This window comes from Bos indicus, chromosome 22 (genome assembly GCF_029378745.1).
Source record: "Bos indicus isolate NIAB-ARS_2022 breed Sahiwal x Tharparkar chromosome 22, NIAB-ARS_B.indTharparkar_mat_pri_1.0, whole genome shotgun sequence".
NCBI classification, from domain to species: Eukaryota; Metazoa; Chordata; class Mammalia; order Artiodactyla; family Bovidae; genus Bos; species Bos indicus.
In genome coordinates this window covers 59,201,945-59,215,883 of record NC_091781.1, presented here as the reverse complement: position 1 = coordinate 59,215,883, position 13,939 = coordinate 59,201,945, and the positions used below count along the sequence as shown (strand labels likewise).

At 51.3% G+C, this 13,939-nt stretch overlaps 1 non-coding gene across 1 annotated transcript; it reads right to left on the bottom strand.

Moving 5' to 3' along the window:
• Positions 1-7,312: 7,312 nt before the first annotated feature.
• On the bottom strand, positions 7,313-7,385 carry TRNAK-UUU (transfer RNA lysine (anticodon UUU)). Its single transcript has one exon. It is a non-coding gene; the product is annotated as a tRNA-Lys (tRNA).
• Between the last annotated feature and the right edge of the window lie 6,554 nt (positions 7,386-13,939).

The following is a 13,939-nucleotide window of genomic DNA, read 5'->3' as shown; positions in this document are numbered from 1 at the left end:
GTGCCTCTCCATTTTTCCTCCCTCTGACCCCCTGGCAGTCACCGCCTACCTTCGTCGTCTGTGAAGTTTACTGCTCCAGGGACCTCCTATAAGAGGAGCGACAGTACTTATTTATCTTTCTGTGACTGGCTCATTTCACTTAGCATAACGCGTCCTCGAGGCTCACCCCCTGTAGCGAGTGTCAGAACTTCCTTCCTCTTAAAGGCGGAGTAATGTTCTCTTGTCTGCGTGTAGCCCTGGACGGGAGCACAATACACCAGCCGAAACATGCCACATTGTCATGTGAATTATTTTGAGCTGAAGGAAATCAAAACCCAGCAGTTTTTAGGAAAAACCTTTACCTCTTTATCTGCCTAAAAGAATTTAAATAGGGGGCCAGCCCCTAGAGACAGCAATTACCAGAGATAGATGTTTTATCTCCTGGACTTACCTGTGCGGCAGGACCAACATGTGATCGCCAGACATGTGTTCTCATCGTCCTGTGGGCGGCCCTCCCCTCTGCAGACCCAGCCCCTAGCCATTTCCTCAGCTCAGGGAGGCAGATAAGCCTTAGTTGCCCGACTGCCTATGGGTCTCATATTTTTATGGGGCTCCCATGCATATGAAATGAAATTGGTTTGTCTCCAGTTAATCTGTCTTCTATCAGTTTAACCATTAGACCAGCCAAGGGGAGAAGGGACGTGCTTCTGCCCCGGCACCGCATTGAGCTGTTCACCTGTCAGTGCACAGCTGGGTTGCGTCCACCTTTTGGCTCTTGTGAATAATGCTGCTACGGAGCTGAGTGCATACATATTTTAACTTGAAGTAATGTCCAAGAGGATTATAATAGAGGGCACAGTGTGTTTTATATGCTTACATTTGATGAAGTAATTCTGAATCACGAAAAATGCAGTAGTAAGCTGTTCACAAGATCATTAGATGGTTTAAGAGACATAGTCACAGTGCCTCATGGGCCGTGCCGCGGCTGGCGATGGGACGCAGGTTCAGGGCGCCGTGACTGTCATAGCTCCCTTCTGCACCCCCCGCGGGCTTGGGGGAGGTTGTGGCTACTCTTATTTAAAGGTGGCGTTGAAAACCTAAGAAATAGGTGCACAAAGATAGGAATCAAAGAGCCTTAACAAACGACTGTGAGGTGAACTGTTGGGAGCACTGGAGGCCTAATCTGTGAGGCTGGATAATGAGTGTTCATCTTGGGGTCATGGTGAGCACAGCAGGTCATGTGCACACAGGGCTCGCCTGGCCAGGAGTGGATGTTGGCCATGACGACCTCGGGTGTGGAATCATGTCCGTGGTGTGCAAGTAATTTTTAAAAGGAATGCAGTGAATCTAGGTGAAGGGAATGCGGGGATTTACAGGGGTTCCGTGTAAGCTTTCCTATGAACTCTTCTGTAAGTTTACGTCAAACTAAGCTAAAAAACACGCATCAAGGGACTTCCTGGTGGTCCGCTGGTTAAGACTTCGCCTCCCAATGCAGGGAGTTCAGGTTTGATCCCAGGTCAGGGGGTGAAGATCCCACATGCCTCGGGCAAAAAGGCAAAACAGAAAAAAGCGCTGTTGTAACAAATTTGACACAGACTTTAAAAAATGGTCCACGTTATAAGAATCTTCAAAAACAAAACCCACATCAAAATAGCACGTAAAATAGAATACAACTCAGTAAAGAGTCTGCCTGCGATGCAGGAGACCCAGCTTCAATTCCTGGGTTGGGAAGATCCCCTGAAGAAGGCAATGGCACCCCACTCCAGTACTCTTGCCTGGAAAATCCCATGGATGGAGGAGCCTGGTGGGCTGCAGTCCATGGGGTCGCAAAGAGTCGGACGTGACTTCGAGACTTCACTTTCACTTTTCATTTTCCTGCACTGGAGAAGGCAATGGCAACCCACTCCAGTGTTCTTGCCGGGAGAATCCCAGGATCAGGGGAGCCTGGTGGGCTGCCGTCTATGGGGTCGCACAGAGTTGGACACGACTGAAGCGACTTAGCAGCAAGAGTCTGACACAGCCAAGCACACAGCACACACAGCAAGTACACACAGAAACACCTGAGGCCTTTCATGGACTCGAGTTCATCCAAACGGCCCCTGGCTTCTGTGAAGGGCCATGGCCTCTGGGCAAGGACGGGTACTGAAGTGTGATGGCTTCTGGTCCCACTTTGGGCGGGTCCTTTATCCTAGGTTGACAACATCACAGTTGAGAGCCACAGCAGATGCTGAGAATGTCAACAGCTCGAGGGTGAAACATCCTTCATGGTCGTGGAGTTCACTTCCTGGCGCTCTGGACGGCTCCCCCTCCAGTGCCTGGTCTCAGCTGGTCCTTGCTCTGCAGCTCTGTCTGTGGAAAGGCCTTTCTTCACTTGGAGTCCAGATCTGATGGCTGCTCTGTTCCTCAGAGACGTGCCTGACCAAGACCACCAGCGAGGGGCTCTGAAGTGTCTGCTCTGAACTCTGTGACACGTGCTTCCCCAGCCCAGCTCTTTCCCCCAAGCCCCAGACCCGCCCCTCCGGCTCTCCTGTTCTCTGTCCTCGTCCGCCTCACTGACACCTCAGCGTGGCCGTCCTCTCCCCCGTCCAGGACCCGAGAACAACACGTGCCGTCCCCTGTCCCTGCTGCAGTGATGGATAGGTTAAGCAGGGATCTCTTGGTCACGGCTGTAGGCTCTGCTGCTTGCTCTTGCTCACTGCCTCCAAGACACGGCTTTCTCCTGGTCACCCGGGCGCCTCTGCTGTGACGGACGCGCAAAATACAGTGACTGTATTCAGATGAAAGAGTGGCTGCTCTCGGCAGCTCCAGTGACCGGAGCACGAGGGCTCAGAGTCAGAGTGCTGGTCATGGCCAAAGGACGACAGAGGCACAGAAGGAGCGTGAGCCTCCTGTGCCAGCCGGAGCGGGAAAGGGGCCACGCCAGACATCCCCGGCAGACTGTCCCCGGTGCCCCCTCACACTCGGAGCCAGTGAGTGGGAATTACCGGAGCTGGAACTTGAGGCTGAACTCCCGTCTGCCGTGGGAGAATCCATGAGAATCGAGGAACAGATGAAGCCTTGCGGAGAGAAGCCACAGGCCGAGAGAGCAGAGGAGGATGGTCTGAGGGGGATGGCAGTGCCGGGTGGACGCGTAGAAGCGGGGACCGAAGCCAGCCCGCTGCTGCGTCAGGATCCAAGGGCTGAGAGCCCCGCACTGGCGTCTCCTCACTTGTAGGTAGGGAGCTGCGGCAGCCGGAATGCTGGGTCCGGCTCACCCCAGGCGTGGGCCGTGCTCGCGGGGCTGGTTGGGGGCACGGAGCCCCGGTCACAGTGGCGAGGGCGGGACAAGGTCCCCAGGAGACTGCACTGATGGGGGTGGGGGTAGGATAACCAGAGTCTGCTGCGCTCCCTCTCTCTTCCTGAACGTTAGGGGAGGGGGTGTGATGATGATCTCTGTGGCCCCCTTCGAGGAAATGGCCGGGCGTGTCCCAGACCCCTGTGGGGGGAGCTGGGGAGGCTGCCTGGAGGAAGCCCTGTTCCCACTGACTTTTGTGAGCAGAACAGCCTGCGTGTCTCCCGAGCGTGGTGGGTGGGCGCCCGCTGCGCTGCCTTCATCTGCTGGGCACGCGCGGTGCTCTCTCCCGTAAGCCTGCCTGTGCTCAGCCACTCAGTCACGCCTGCCTCTTTGCAACCCATGGTCCCAAAGTCACAGTAACGCGTCAGGCCCATCAGGAATTATATTTTTAAAAAAATATTGAAATACTTATACACTGCTGGTGGGAATGTAAAATAGTGTGGCTGCTGTGGAAAACAGTTTGAGGTTCCCCCCAGAATTACCTATAGAATGTCCATGCTGCTGCTGCTAAGTCGCTTCAGTTGTGTCTGACTCTGTGCGACCCCATGGACTGCAGTCCACCAGCCGCCTCCACCCATGGGATTTTCCAGGCGAGAGTGCTGCAGTGCGGTGCCATCGCCTTCTCCGATAGAATGTCCACATGATCCAGCAATCCCTTTTCTGGGTGTATTGCTAAAAGAACTGGAAGTAGGTACTCAGGTGTTTATACAAGAACGTTCACAGCAGCGCTCCCCAGGTGGCTGAGTGATAAAGAATCCGCCCACCAGTGCTGGAGGCGCAGGTTTCATCCAAGGGTTGGGAAGATCCCCTGAAGGAGGAAATGGCAGCCTGCTCTGGTACTCTCGCCTGAGAAACCCCATGGACACAGGAGTGTGGCGGGCTACGGTCCAGGGAGTTGCAAAGAGTCGGACACAACTGAGCGATCGGACATGGACACATGGGGTAAGCAGCGAAGAAAGCAGTTAAGAGTGACTGCTCTGAGGAGCAGCCTTGGGGTCGGGAAGGGCTGGGGTGGCTGGCTTTTACTAAGGGCCTTTAGTGCTACGATTTTTAACCATAGGCATGCGTTGCTTTGATTTTTAAAGGACTTCAAAACCATGCAAAAGATCACACTGCAGAGTAACATGTCATCTCTGACCCCGTTTTTAAAACGAGACCAAATCCCAGCAGACCATCCGTCTGTGTACAGATCATCTGAGCACCGAGAATCGTGAAAGCGGGCGCTAGTGTCCGGGAGCAGCAGCAGAGCGTGGGGAGAGACCCTCACCTGTCCTCCGTGCTGTGCTGTCTGATGTGACCACGGACTGCTTAGGTGAATTTTTTGTCTTTATCATTCCTTCTTGCTAAACCACTGGAGAGTGAATTGAAAACATCTTTGTTTACCCTCTAACTCAGGGTTTATTTCCTGAGATCACAGGCTGATTGTTGTTCAGTCGCTAAGTCCTGTCCTTCGCTGTCTCCCAGAGTTTGCTCAAATTCATGTCCACTGAGTCGGTGATGCTATATAGCCATCTCATCCTCTGTCTCCCCTTCTCCTCCTGCCCTCAATCTTTCCCAGCGTCAGGGTCTTTTCCAAGGAGTCGGCTCTTCACATCAGGTGGCCAAAGTATTGCAGCTTCAGCATCAGTTCTTCCAATGAATATTCAGAGTTGATTTTCTTTAGGATTGACTGGTTTGATCTCCTGGCAGTCCACGGGACTCTCAAGAGTCTTCAACACCACAGTTCGAAAGCATCAATTCTTCGGCACTCAGCCTTTTTGATGGTCCAAGTCTCACATCTGCACGTGACTACTGGGAAAACCATAAGCTTGACTATACAGACCTGTGGCAGCAAAGTGATGTCTCTGCTTTTTAAAACGCTGTCATATCTTTCCTTCCAAGGAGCAAGCATCTTTTTAATTTCATGGCCGCAGTCACCATCTGCAGTGATTTTGGAGCCCAAGAAAATGAAGTCTGTCACTGCTTCCACTTTTTCCCCGTCTATTTGCCATGCAGTGATGGCCCTGGATGCCATGATCTTTGTTTATTTCATGTTGAGTTTCAAGCCAGCTTTTTCACTTGCCCCTTTTACCTTCATCAAGAGGCTCTATAGTTCCTCTTTGATTCTGCCATTAGCGTGGTATCATCTGCATATCTGAGGTTGTTGATATTTCTCCCAGCAATCTTGATTCCAGCTTGTGAGTCTTCCAGCCCAGCATTTTGCATTATGTACTCTGCATATAAGTTAAATAAGCCGGGTGACAATATGTAGCCTTGTCACACTCTTTCCCAATTTTGAACCAGTCAGTTTTTCCATGTCTGGTTCTAACTGTTGCTTCTTGACCTACATAAAGGTTTTTCAGGAGACAGGTAAGGTGGTCTGGTATGCCCATCTCTTTAAGAATTTCACACAGTTTGTTGTAATCCACACAGTCAAAGGCTTTAGCGTAGTCAGTGAAGCAGAAGTAGATATTTTTCTTGATGTCCCTTGCTTTCTCCGTGATCCAGCGAATGTTGATAATTCGATCTCTGGTTCCTCTCTACCTTTGAGGCCCAGCTTGTGCATCTGGAAGTTCTCAGTCCACATACTGCTAAAGCCTAGCTTGAAGGATTTTGAGCATAGCCTTGCTGGCATGTGAAATGAACACAACTGTGCCGTAGTTTGAGCATTCTTCGGCACTGCCCTTCTTTGGGATTGGAATGAAAGCTGCCTTTTTCCAGTCCTGTGGCCACTGCAGAGTTCTGATACAAAGCCAGAGTACTGTCATCAAAATCTAGAAATTGGACGTTGATACAATCCTGTTATCTAATGTACAGCCCATGGTCAGGTTCTCCCAAGTCACAATAATGTCCTTTCTGGCCAAGATCCATAGGGCTTCCCTGGTGGCTCAGTTGGTAAAGAATCTTCCCGCAATGCAGGAGACCCCGGTTCGATTCCTGGGTTGGGAAGATCCCCTGGAGAAGGGACAGGCTGCCCACTCCAGTATTCTTGGGCTTCCCTGGTGGCTCAGCTGGTAGAGAATCTGCCTGCATTGTGGGAGACCTGGGCTTGATCTCTGGGTTGGGAAGATTCCCAGGAGAAGGAAACAGCTACACACTCCAGTATTCTGGAGAATTCCATGGACTATGGTCATGGCATCGCCAAGAGACACGACTGAGTGACTTTCACTTCCAAGATCCATTCGAGGACCACACATTGCATTTCATGTTCACGTCCCTTGAGTCTCTTGATCGGGAACAGTTTCTTAGCCCTTCTTTGTCTTTCTGACCTAGATATTTGTAAAGAGCACAGGCCAGTTGCTTTTTAGATGATCCCTCCTTGTGGGTCTGCCTGACATTTCCTCGTTGCACGCGGCCTTTGCATTTTCGGCAGGAACGCTGTATATAATACTGGGTCTGTCTCAGGTCACCTTGTCACGAGGTCCTGGTGCCACTGTGTCCCGGCATTGCTGATGTTAGGTGGGGTCACTTGGTTGCGCTGGAAGTCTGCCAGCGCTCTCCACTATAAAGTTACTGTCCGCTGGTGAGTGAGTGCGTGTGGGGCTGTCGTTCACGTTACTTTATTAATAGCGGGTGGATTTCTGCTCTTTAGCAAAGTGACTGAGTAGTACATACACATACTGTTAATATTCTTTCCCATTAGGGTTTGTCCCAGGATACTCATACACAGTAGGACTTGGGGTTTATTCAGTCTGTTATTACTCACGCCATCTCCCACTCCCTCTCCTCGGCAACCACACATCTGTGATGCTGTTTCTATTTCACAGACCGGTTCATTGGTGTTGTGGTTTAGAGCCCGCACCTAAGTGGCAGCGTACGGCGTTTGTCTTTCTCCTTCCGACTTGCTGAGTATGGTGGTCTCTGGGTGCCTCCGTGTTGCTGCAGATGGCATTATTTCATTCCTTTTATGCCTCAGCGGTGCTCCACTGCGTGTGCATACGGCGTCCTCTGTGTCCATTCCTCTGCTCTTGGACGTGTAGGTTGTCTTTCAGCTTTGTGTACTTGTTTATTTACTTTGGGTGCCTGGACAGTGACTCGAACCCTGGACCCTCAGAGTAAAGCTCTGATGCTCTGCCGACTGAGCTACCCAGGCACTCGGCCAGCACGTCTTTTTTAAGCCAGGCGAGAATGACAAGGAAGCGCTTAAGACGGTCTGGTCAAGGCCAGCATCCAGAACCTGCCATCCCTCGTGCTCCCCCGCTCCCCAGGTCCCTTGGTCACCACTAGCATCCCATCCATCTCTGCCCTGGGTACAGCAGAGCCAGGCTCGAAGGAGGCCCTGCACACAGTTGTTCAAGGCTGAGGCCTCAGTGATGCGAAGGCAGTGTTCCTCCAGCTGTTATGAGAATCTAAGACAGAGGAAACAGAAGTCTTTTGGGTTGGAGGAGAGCAGTGAGCTGCAGCCGAGCCCAGCAGACATCCTCTGCCCCGTGGGCCGGCCTGTGGGTGCCCAGCCGGCGCCCTGGGTCAACGCTGAAAGCCCCGGCACGGGGGGTGTACCCACGGCAGTGGCTCCTCAGGAGGCTGGCTCGGACAGCTCTGAGCCCGAGTGCTGGGCCACGCGGGTCCCTGGCTTTTGAGAAGGGACTCAGCCTGTGTCCAGGCAGCCTCCCAACCCCCGCACCACCCCAGCTGCACTTTCTCTCTTGTTTTCCTGGGATATTGACTGCAGCCCCAAGAGGAGGCCAAGAAGCTTGGGACAGGCCCCTGCCTCCTCTCTGCCGCTGAAGCTGAAGGCGCCCGCTTCCTTTTGACCTGTGCCTTGGAGGAAGTGGCCAGCGTGGACATGCATCCCCCAGACCTGGCACCTCCCCTGGGTGCTCTCTGCAACACACCAGCCCCTCCGAGGGGAACCAGGACCTGGGGGATGCGACAGACACCAGGAGGAAGTGGCCTGGAAGAGTTTCTCACTTCTCCAAAGTCCCTCTCCCTGGTGTGTTTCAGGGTCTGCCTATGACAAATGCGGTGGGGGTGGGAGGGGGCAAAGACCGCAGCAGCCAGGGAAGAATCCCAACTGCGTCACCAAACGCCGGCAGCCATGTGACACTGGCAGATCACTTCAGTCATCTGAGCCTCACTCCATCCTAACGTGGGGGCAGAGCTAAGCGACTCGAGGTTGTCACAAGGGCCAGATGTCATCTCGCCATGGGACTTCCAGATCTTAGGAATTGGCATGCCACCTGCGTGGTTCTGGCCATCTCTTCATGCCACTTCTGCTATTATTTCCCTAATAATTCTCTGTAATTGGTTTTCCTTTCTAACATGTTCTAAAGAAATATTGCTCATGAAATTCGGCTTGTTTCACATGTCATATTTTTCTACTCCACCTTAAAATAAGTTGATAATGATTAAATTGAAAAAATCCTCTGTGGTCCCCAGTGGGGTCCTGGGTGCAGCGTGGGGGCCCCTCCTCTGTGCTCCGCACACCAGCAGTCCTCCCCAACAATCCCCCGGAGGCTCTGATTGAACCTCCGGTGGCTTTGTCTGTAGGGAATAGAAGGAGGCCCCCAGTCTCTAGGATGAAAGGCGTTTCAACTCAATCCGTGTGTTGCTGCAGACTCTCATCAGGCCCGAGTCGTATGGCGTTGGGCCAGGACGGTATGGCCCTTGCCCTCTGTGTGGACAGAGGCAACCTGGAAGCAGCAGGATTTCCGCAGTGCAGGCAGTGTCTGCTGGCCCTGAGCCCCCTCAGAGGCAGCCTGTGCGCCACGGGGGCCAGCCAGGCCAGGAGAGCTGTTTGATGCGGGGTGTCCACGTTGCTGCTTCGGCATAACAGCAGGAGGCTCTCCAGAACGCAGGCAGAGCCTGGACTTGAGCCACCTTTTAGGTGGAATATGGCTGAATCGCCAGCTCTGACTGCAGGCCTCGCATCAGTCAGGGTCCAGTTAAGGAAACAGAAGCCATCCCCGCAATTCTAATCAGAAAGGGATTTAACCCGGCTCTGGGGGGCGGGGGGAGGGCGGGGGCCGGGGCTCTGAGCAGCAGGGCGCTGGGAGCCTGGTTCCCTGCGCAGCTGGGCCGCTGATAGAGGAGCAGGGATCCTGCGTCGGGTGTGCGCGTCCTGGTTCTGGGAGCAGCTGCAGGAGCGCCCCGATTACTCCTGGGTCGGAACCGTGCAGCACCACGGGCACTGCTTTCGTGCAGACGCGATTTCACCTGGAGACAGCACGGAAACCCGGGAGGCAGCACCCGCTTGGGACTGTGAGGTGCGGGTGTGTTGAAAGACACTCACTCTGTAAAAGTTAACGATCTAGGAGGTCGTGTGTGTTTTACTCTGTCTCAGGCTTTCTTGTGACAAGGTGGCGTGTTCCCAGCCTCTCTCGGGGAGGGTTGTCTTTTTTAATGCATTTTTGAAATTGTAAACTAGTTTTTACCTATTTATTTTTGTGCTGAGTCTGTGTTGCTGTTTGCAGGCTTTCTCTGGTTGCCGCGGACGGGGGCTCCTGTCTAGCTGCAGCGTGAAGGCTTTGCCTTGCGGTGGGTTCAGTACTTACAGCTCCTGGGCCCTAGAGAGCAGGCTCAGTAGCTGTGGCACGCGGGCTCAGTTGCTCCACGGCATGTGGATCTTCCCGGACCAGGGATGGAACGTGTCCCCTGCACTGGCAGGCGGACTCTTAACCTCGGGACCACCAGGCAAGTCCCGTTCCCAGCTGTAAAGGAGTTTCAACAAGGTGCAGAAAGCTCATTACATGACAGTGTTCAGCACTGTGAAATATTAGAAATGATCTACTAATAAATCAACATGGGAGAGATTAAAAAAATTCGTTAAGTCAAAGGAAAATTTCATCCATTAAAATGACAATTATGTGTCAATGAATACTATGCTTTGAAGTTATGCTAAATCAAGAAAGATTATAAAATAAGACTGTTGAGCCTTAGAGATACACAGATTAATAAAACATGGGCTTGGGCTTCCATAGTGGTCCAGTGGTTAAGATTCTGTGCTTCCACTTCAGAGGGCAGGGGTTCGATCCCTGGTGAGAGAACTAAGATCCCACATGCCGCGGCAGCCAAAAAAAAAACCAAAACCTCAGGGTCCTGTTACGGCTCTCTGCTGTGAGACCTTCAAGCGCCGGTATGCAGTTAAATGCATAACCAGCTGCCACTCAGTTGGGAGTACGGAGAAATGTTTTGTAATTTCTGTCAATTTCTGTGGTGTAAGCATTTCCCCCATGGCTGATTTCAAGCCACCAGTGGGACCTACTGAACGGGGAATTGGGAAGACATGCACACAAGTGGCTCTTGAGCGTCAATACCAGCTGGCTCCCTATGTCCCCAGAGCCTGCCACCTCTTTGTGTGGGCCAGTTGGGAGGGGGTTTTAAGTAAATAATAATGTATTCATAGAATGGAATGCTAATCAGTCATGAGACAATGGTTTTTTGAAACAGTCATATTTGAGAAAAATTGAGGTTTACTTGCAAGTTTAAAACACAAGCCAGTGTGAGCGAGATCAGTGAAAATGTCGGTGTAAGGATTGCAGACATTGCCTCCTCCATAAAGCCAACCGGAAAATGGGCAAAAATTGTCAACTTTTTGAAAAGTGTGAAAATTAGCCGAACAGTTGAAACAGCCTGGAGAGCATTTATTCAAGAATAAGGCTGAACAGAGAGTGTGTTGACATTTGTCTTTGCTCTAGACTCATCCTGTGTTCTCCAGTCCACAGTCACCTCAGAAACAACAGCTTGCGTTCCTGGGGCTGCCCGCCAGCTGCCAGAGGGACAAGAGTGGAGCTGGAACCCACTCCAGGACACGCTCTCAAGTGGGGCCCTCGTGGGACTATCTGGGGTTCCCCAGAAGCCCTCAGGGGCCGGGCTGTCTAGGAGCTCACTCAGTGTGGGAAGGCTTCTCTCCATAGAGGGCATTTTGGAGAAGCCATCACAGGGCTTCCCTGCAGGCTCAGTGGTAAAGAACCCACCTGCCAGCGCGGGGGACACAGGTTCAGTCCCTAGTCCAGGCGGAGCCCACGTGCCGCAGGGCAGCTGAGCCTGTGGGCCACAACTGTTGAGCCTGCGCCCCGGAGCCCCGAGGCCACAGCCACTGAAGCCCGTGTGCCCTGCAGCCCGAGCTCCACCGCAAGAGAAGCCACCGCAAGAGAAGCGCGTGCGCCGCACCTAGAGAAAAGCCTGCGCAACGAAGGCCTGGCACAGCCACAGATAAAGAAAATTAACTTTTTTTGAATGAACAATTACAGACAAGTGTCAACTATGTGACTGTTAGAGGCAGCAGATAAGAGTCCGGTCAAACATCAGACCTAAAAGAAAGGAAAAGCTTGAAAGAGCATGTTAGGGAACAGAGTCCCTAAGGGCTTTGGAGGCGCTGACGTACTCGGGCGTGTGGGTGGCCGTACTCACCTGTGGTCTGTGTGCCCAGGGATGTGCGCTTGCTCAGGACAGAGCTCAGAGGGCCCTAAGCACTCACCTCTGCTTGACCTCAAAGCCTTGCACACACAAGGCAACAAAGCCTAAGGTGGAGCCGTAAACTGCCTGCCTGTACCCTGAAAGCCTGTCCTAACACGCACTCTGAGCCCCGTGGCAAAGACTGGGAGAACCATTTGTTCCAGGCATTTGAAGAAAACTCTGTCCCGTGAGCCGACCACTAACCTAACTGATGGGAGGTGGTAGTGGCCTCATGTGACAAAGGATACAGACGCTATAGCATTAGTTCAGCATAGTTACTCGACAAACAACTGTGACCACCAGCGGTAACGCTAGCGGACCTGGGGGACGGAGAAGACCTTATTTCTAAAGCTGTACATTCAGTTGTTTAAAATATTCAGTTTTCAGCAACAACAAGACGAGAACACTTCCCAGCTCATTTTCTGAAGCCAGAATTACCCTGACACTGAAGCCAAAGACACCGCAAGGAAACTACAGACCAGTGTCTTCTGTGATTACTGTGTACTTTGCTGTTGTTTAGTCGCTCAGTCGTGTCCGACTCTGCGACCCCGTGGACTGTAGCCCGCCAGGCTCCTCTGTCCACGGGATTCTCCAGGCAAGAATCCTGGAGTGGGGTGCCATTCCTCACAAACTGAATCCAGTAGCATATAAAGAGGATTATACACCATGGCCAGCTGGGACTTCTCTCAGGATGCAAAGCTGGTTCAACATACAAAAATCCAAATTGATCTACAGATTGAATGCAATTTGTATCAAAATCCAGCTGCCTTTTTTTCCAGACATTGACAGGCTGATCCTAATATTAATATGGAAATGCAAGGGACCCATCATAGTCAAGACAGTCTTGAAAAATAAGAACAAAGTTGGAAGACTTCATTCTCCCCAGTTTGAGAAGTACCTGTAATTCAGGCAGTGTGGTGCTGGCATCAGGGTAGACATGTGGATTAACGGAACAAGTTGGGGAGTCCAGAAGTAAACCCATACACCTGTAGGCAATATTTTCAAGAAGGGTGCCAGGCTGTTTACTGGGATCAGTAAACAGATGGTATTTACTGTCAACAGATGGTGCTGGGGCCATGGCAAGAGAATGAAGTTGACTCCCTAACCATCCTGTGTACAAACGTGAGTTCAAATTGCTCAAAGGGCTTTTCCGGTAAGCGGCCTGAGGTGACCCCTAAAAATGGTGCGCTATTCACTTGACCCAGAAAACCCCACAAAATCATGCAAATCAAGAGGTTCAAATCTTCGTGTTCACTTTAAGAACACTTGTGAAACTGCCCAGGCCATAAAGGGTATGCATATCCGAAAAGCCACCAAGTATCTGAAGGATGTCACTTTAAAGAAGCAATGTGTGCCATTCCGTCGTTACAATGGTGGAATTGGTAGGTGTGCACAGGTCAAACAGTGGGGCTGGACGCAGGGTCGGTGGCCCAGAAAGAGTGCTGAATTTTTACTACACATGCTCAAAAACGCAGAGAGTAATGCTGAACTTAAGGGCTTAGATGTAGATTCTCTGGTCATTGAGCACATCCAAGTGAACAAAGCCCCCACGATGCGGCGCAGGACTTACAGAGCTCACGGTCGGATCAACCCCTACATGAGCTCTCCCTGCCACGTTGAGATGATTCTTACTGAAAAAGAACAGATTGTTCCTAAACCAGAAGAGGAGGTTGCACAGAAGAAAAAGATATCCCAGAAGAAACAAAAACTTATGGCCCGGGAATAAATGCCACAAAAAGTAAATGCAAATAAAAGTAAAACAAAAAAAACAAATTGCTCAAAGGCCCAAGTGTCGCCACTGACACTGTAAAACTTGTAGAAGAAAACATGAGAATTCCCTGGTGGCCCCGTGGCTGGGACTCTGTGGTTTCACTCCCGAGGCCCCAGGGTCAGTCCCTGGGTGGGGAGCTGGGATCCTGTGAGCTGCATGGTGTGGGCAAAAAAGAAGAAAACAGATGGAAACATTTTCGCCTTTAGAGTACACAGTGGTTTCTTAGGTATGACATCTAAACCACAAGCAGCCAAAGATAAAATTATTGGGACTTCATCAAATTTTAAAGGTTTCATATGTCAACACTGTCAAAAAGTGAAAAAATCCACAGAATGGAAGAAAATATTTGCAAATCATATATATGCAAAGGATATAATACCCAGAATATATAAAGAATAGTTACAACTCAATAATAAGACAACCCAGTTGAAAAATGGGCATAGGATTTGAATGGACATTTCTCCAAAGAAGGGATATAG